Source organism: Panicum virgatum, chromosome 7K (genome assembly GCF_016808335.1).
Source record: "Panicum virgatum strain AP13 chromosome 7K, P.virgatum_v5, whole genome shotgun sequence".
Classification (NCBI taxonomy): Eukaryota; Viridiplantae; Streptophyta; class Magnoliopsida; order Poales; family Poaceae; genus Panicum; species Panicum virgatum.
Window position 1 is genome coordinate 20,660,925 of NC_053142.1, and position 6,276 is coordinate 20,667,200.

Sequence of the window (6,276 nt, forward strand, 5' to 3'; positions counted from 1 at the left end):
CCACCCTTGACCTCGTTGTGGATGAAACCCATTGTTGCCATTGAGGAATAGAACTTCTTCTTGGGTTTCTGGGCAGTTGTCGCCCGAATGTTCAACATTCCCGCAAACCTCGCACGTCATGCGAGTTTCCAAGGCTTGAAGTGTTTGCATTTGAGCCTTATCTTGGGAATAATCCTCAAATTTCTTGAGGAGGAGATAAATCTTCATAGCGAGCATGTCATCCTCCTTGACGGAGTGCATGCCTCGCTGGCGTGGTTGGAGGCGATCATCGCTCCAACCTTGGTTGGAAACCATCTTCTCGATCAAAGATGTAGCTCTTTCAATGGTCAGCGAGAAGAAAGCTCCACCCACAGCGGCATCCATATGATCACGGGATGACTGAGTCAATCCTTTGTAGAAGTTCTGTAGAATAAGCCAATTGTCCATTCCATGGTGCGGACACGCTAGAATGTACTCCTGAAGTCTCTCCCAAGCTTCAGGAATTGACTCATTTGATGCCTGCTGGAAGTTCGAAATCCGACCATGAAGAGCATTGGTTTTGCCCGTTAGGAAGAACTTCGAGAGGAACGTCTTGGCACATTTGTCCCAAGTGTCCACAGCAGCCTTGTTAGCATAAAACCACTGCTTCGCTCTCCCCAAGAGAGAGAACAGAAACAGACGGAGCCGGATTGCATCTTGTGATACACCCTTGATAACAAAAGTAATGCAGAGCTCCAGGAACTGCTGGAGATGAGCGCTGGCATCCTCATTGGCCTTGCCACAGAAAGGGTTGTCCTGTACCATCGTAATAAGACCCATCTTGATCTCGAAATTTTCCCCTCCGGTGTTAACCTCGGGCCCGGTGTGGACCTGGTTAGCAGACGGAGCAGAGTAATCACGGAGTGTCCTCTGGGCCATAGCTCGGGGAGCTAATGACGATGCAACGACTGGTTCGGCTGCCGAGAGTGGTCTCTAAAGTGATACGAGACGAACTCGCGTCCTCCTCAAAAGTGACTTTGGATCGAAATGAATGTTTTGCGGCAAGTCGAAACTGGTCATACACTACCCTATTTTCATATCAACAAAGACAAGAAAACAAAGCCAAGTTAGCCTGTTTAGCAAGCGAATACCAATTTTGATTTTGTTTATAACTTTGTCTATATACTTCAATCTGTACCTTCCATGGCAACGGCGCCAAAAATGCTTGTTGGCGCCTACCAATGTCACCACCGGGAAAGCAGCGATGATGCCCGCAGACACCAATTTTGGGTGGCAGTATTTTATGAACCATGAATGAATCCGCAAGCGCACGGAATACTGCTGTAGCATTTTACCCGGGAATATACCGGGGTGTCATTTATATTTCTGCAGGGAAGGCGGTGAGTGAAGAGATATAGACTAGTTGTTGAACTTTATCTAGATTGGATCTTCTCATGCATAAACAGGGATAAGATATATAACATGGTAGGAGGTAATGTGACACACACAAACTACCTTCTGGATGAATAAAAAAAAGATAAAAGATGCTCTAAGCCAGGAGCAAGGCAGAAGTTAGAGCTCGAGTCAACTGTGCTAGGCTAGCTATATCTATACTATCTCATTGGTTAGATCGCCAGAGATTAAACTACACAACAGGGAGACCGCTATCGAAGCAACGGGAGGAGTCCATACACCCCGGCGGCTTTATGTGCCTCCTACCCCCATACCGAATGTGGCGGATTACTCGGGCTCGGACAGGGCTGTCACCACCTGCCGGCTACCTCTACAAACCATGGGTATAGTTGACATCCAGCAACTCTTAGCTAATCTAGACACCATGTCTACACTAGTAAGGGATACTCTAGTGTCCCGCGCGGAGCCCCCACCCTCCGGATGGACAGATATCATACTAGAGCAAACATACGAATACTGGAGCAGTTGATAGAGTTCTTAGTACGAAATATAAACCATCTCAGGCACAGGGCGATCATGCAATGCAAGCATTGAACACAATGTTTTAAATCTCCGGCTAAGGCTCTTAGTTGTTGACCTTCTCAACAGCTAAGCACAGCTATAGCCGAAGATAGCTGTGGCTAAGCCATTTAGCTGATTTTGCAAAAAAGAAAAAAATTAGAAGCAGAATTAGAACAAGTTTGCACTAGAATACTATCGTCACAATCTTCTGAATCGGATGATGGAGCTTTAGGCTGCACTGGGCCATATTGCTAGTTGAGAAATACCGGCGCTGATGGACCGTCGGACTCGCACCGCCGCCCCCCCGCTCGAAGCAGCTAAAGGACCGAGAAATGCGACCAGAGGGGGGGGTGAATGAGAGCCGATCAAAAATTTTCGCAAATGAAAGTTCGGCCTTGATCCCAATTACGCACCCAACCCAAGAGTCCTAGGTGAAGTGCAGAGTAGCTATAGGGGAGCTACACTAACACAAAACAGCCCTAGGAACAAGAGTGAACAAGCGTGGAAGCAAACACCAGAAAGTAGCACAAGAACCAACAAGGTATATATCACCGGTTGATCCGACGCTCACATAATTGATTGCGTGGGTTAAACCAATGATACAGAGCCTGCAGCACGTGAAAAGCAGCGCCGTTTGATCCGATGAGAAGGTTTGAATAGCGTCGGATCAACCGACAGTAGTGCACCGGATCAAACAACAAAATCAACTTCTGGCATCGGTGCAGTTGTCCAGAGGGGCAACAAAACGACAAGTGCAGAGCACCGGTTCAACCGACGACAAGAAATTTCTATACGCCGGTTGAACGGACAAAATAGCCGCAGAAACACACTCACCGGTTGAACCGATGCTCTAGAGAGAGAAAGCACCGGTTCAATCCGACAACACGCAGAAAAACCCTAACGAGCGAGAAAGCTACTCACCGGTTGAACCGACGACCTTGAACTCAAGCATCGGTTCAACCGGTGCTGTCGAAAAGCAGAGTCCAGAGGCGTTTCCCAGCCTGTGACCCGAGAAAAATTCGATAATCGAACGATCAAATCAAGTCCAAATCTCACCAAACTTGGTAGGCATGATCACAAAGGACTTGTGAACACGTCCATGAAAGGAATTGATGAATCACTCCATGGTTTGGGAGGAATCACAGGTTTAGTGACCAAGAACGGGGTTTTCTAAAAACTGAGTTCTTGAAGGCTCACGACCTATATGGGTTTTAGCACTTGGTTAGGACAATTCAGGTCGCACAAAAGAGCATCAAGGACTACAGCAATAAGTGGAAGAACCTCGAGAACAAAGAACTCAAGAACTTGGAGGATTCAAGCACCAAAAGCAACAAAATACACGAAACTAAATTCAATTTCAAACCCCGGAGGGCACAAGGAGGGAAGGGCCTCCTTTCCCACACAATCTTAGTACAAAAACTCAAGAATCCATGGCTAGATCCTACCCCTAGAGAAGAGAAGGGAGGAAGAACATGAGAGGGAGAGAAGGAGCGGGCGCCTGGGCTCTTGTGTCTCTGAGCGCTGTCGCCAGGCAACCGCCGAGAGAGGGGGGGGGGGGGGGCGCTGGCCTTTTTGTTTCCTGGGAGCCAGCGCACCCACTCCCTGTTGGCTCCCTGTTCTTTCCCTCCAAGTCTTCCTCTAAAGACTAGAATACCCCTAAGTGTTAAAATTAAACTAGAAGGCCCTTAGGGGCAAAACCGGAAAAGATACATTGAAGACCATCCGACGGCTGCAACGACTTGGAGAAGTTTGCTTCGACCCGACGCAATCGCCCCGATGTCGCCACGTGCCCTTCTGGAATCTTCACGGGGGCAGTTTTGGGAAAACTACCGAAACCTAGTTCGGGAGCGGTTTTGGAGGAACTGCCAAACCTTCCCGCGCGATGTTTCCGGCACACCCGCCAAGCCCGATGTCGCCACGTGTCCAACCTCCCGCCGGAACCCTAGCGCCTTCGTCATCCAGACGCCATCGCCATCTCCCTCCGACTTGGCCGACGTCGACGCATCCCAGCCGTTGGTCTTTCCCGAGCTACCAACAAACTCCACGCCGTCCTGCCTTGGCGCCAGGAGTGGATCGCAACGCGGCCCAGCAGTGGCCCAAGCATCTGGGCCGCCCTTCTCCACCGCACGGTCGTCCGGTCGGGCCTTCAACGCCACTGCAAGGTCTCCTGCCTCCGGATGGTCGTCGAGCTCCCTGCCACCGCAACGCCGCCGCATGGTGCATCGGCACGCGCCTCGCTCTTGTCCAAACCATCTCACTGCCACCGCGCCATCCGTGTACCTGCACACCACAGACCAAGAACTGGCGCAATCACTTATCACACCAAGGAGCAGGCCTCCACTGCCTCTCAATCTCCCCCTTGATGAGTGCATTGTCAACACCACACCCCACACTTGCACTGGTGAAAGAAAGAGATAACCAAAATGAAAAGGAAGACCAAAGAGAGCTAACTCAAGTGATCAAAAGAAAAGCGAATGAAAGCCAGAATAGATCACTTGAAGATAGCAAAGCCAAAAGAGTCAGCCCCCAAGACAAGGGCAACGGCTCGACGCACTGACTCCTAAACATGCTTGACCCCTCAAGAAAGAGGCAAGGCTCAACACAGCCAAGCATGTGCAAAGCTGGTCCCTCCAGAAAGAGGCAAGGCTCAACACAACCAGCAAAGAGCATGAAAAGCTCAAAACTCCCCCTGAAATGAAGCTCCCCCTCACTATGCAACTCTCCCCCGATGTGTGCACACTCAAAGACTGGAACTCTCCACAATCTCTCTACCTAAGGTATCAGAGACACCAAACAACAAACTCTCCCCCTTAGACCAAGCACCAATCTCTCCCCCTTGTTGACAAGGCACACACTAAGGTACCTCCCCTTGTCTAGATGCTCCCCCTGGAAATATGCCATGAAGTGCAATGCATGCGTGCCTAACAAGCTTCCAGGTATAGAACAACAGTATTTGCAAGGGTCGAAACAGCATAGCATATGAGGGTGCATATACAAAGACAATGCATGGAGAAGCTCATAAGAATATATCTATACGGAGCATGAACAAGCATTTGTCATTTGTAAAAGAAAAAGCATCACCAGAAAGGACCTAGAATACTAGAAGGTAAACAAGTATGCTAGTGCTAGCAAGAACATACAGGTGAGCTATCCAAAGCATATCACAGCAACTGCCACTCAACCCACTGAAAACTCTTAATTTCTCAACAAGAAGAAGTGGTGCCAGGGGTTGAAAACTTGCAAGTGCTTAACTTAGCGAATGTGCCAAGCCTAGGTCAAGGACCATCAGAAGCTTAAGACAACACTCCCAGTCATTCACAGCCTTGTCCAAGTTCTCCAGAGGAGCAGTCTCGGTACAAGATCAGTGGTGCAAGCAATCCCACCTGGATCTTTTCACTCAGAGCAAGGCATGATATACCAAAAGTTGGATTTTTGAAATTGAATACCAATTATGACACACCAACTGTTTGAGTTTGCAATACAATCATGAAGCAAAAGAGGGCATCTTGTTGCATATGATAGCAAAGGACCTAGCCACTAAGCATGAAACAAGATAGCATACGCATACAAGCCTACACATGCTAGTAGCAGATCCTGAAGGTGACCATGTTTTATGATTTTCAAAGAATAAAATAGCTAAGCTCGGAGCCAATATACAACATATTCAAAGGAGCTAGCTACACATGGTCAAAGCATATATACAACTCATAGCATAGCACAAGGCACAAGTAAATGCAGATATCATACATGAGAAGCTTAGTGCAAATGTAATGCATATGAGCAAATGCTATGCAAAATGGTATGTACACAAAAATGCAAGAAAAAGCAAAAATAAAGGAAAACCAATCCTAAACTACAGAAACAACTACCCAACTCAAAATGGGTAGCACACGCCAAGCTCTCCCCGCAAGCGAGCATAGGTGGCTTGTTCTAGGGGCTTGGTCAGGATGTCGGCTACTTGATTATCAGTGGATACATGGGTCAGCTCGACATCGCCCTTCTCATAGTGATCTCTCAGGAAATGGAACCTCACGTCTATATGCTTGGAGCGAGAGTGTAGGACGGGGTTCTTGGCTAAGCTTATGGCTGAGGTGCTGTCAATGAAAATAGGAACTCTGCCATAGGTTAGGCCATAATCACTGAGAGTGTGTCTCATCCAAAGGATCTGGGAGCAGCAACTAGCAGCAGCAATGTATTCGGCTTCTGTGGTGGAAAGAGCTACACTAGTTTGCTTGCGGGCAGACCAAGACACAAGAGAAGTTCCAAGAAACTGACAGGTTCCTAAAGTCGACTTGCGATCAATCCGACACCCACCATGATCAGCATCAGAAAAGCCAACCAACG

At 48.3% G+C, this 6,276-nt stretch overlaps 1 non-coding gene across 1 annotated transcript; it reads left to right on the plus strand.

Moving 5' to 3' along the window:
- Positions 1-424: 424 nt before the first annotated feature.
- On the plus strand, positions 425-531 carry LOC120643207. Its single transcript, XR_005662897.1, has one exon. It is a non-coding gene; the product is annotated as a small nucleolar RNA R71 (small nucleolar RNA).
- Positions 532-6,276: the final 5,745 nt, after the last annotated feature.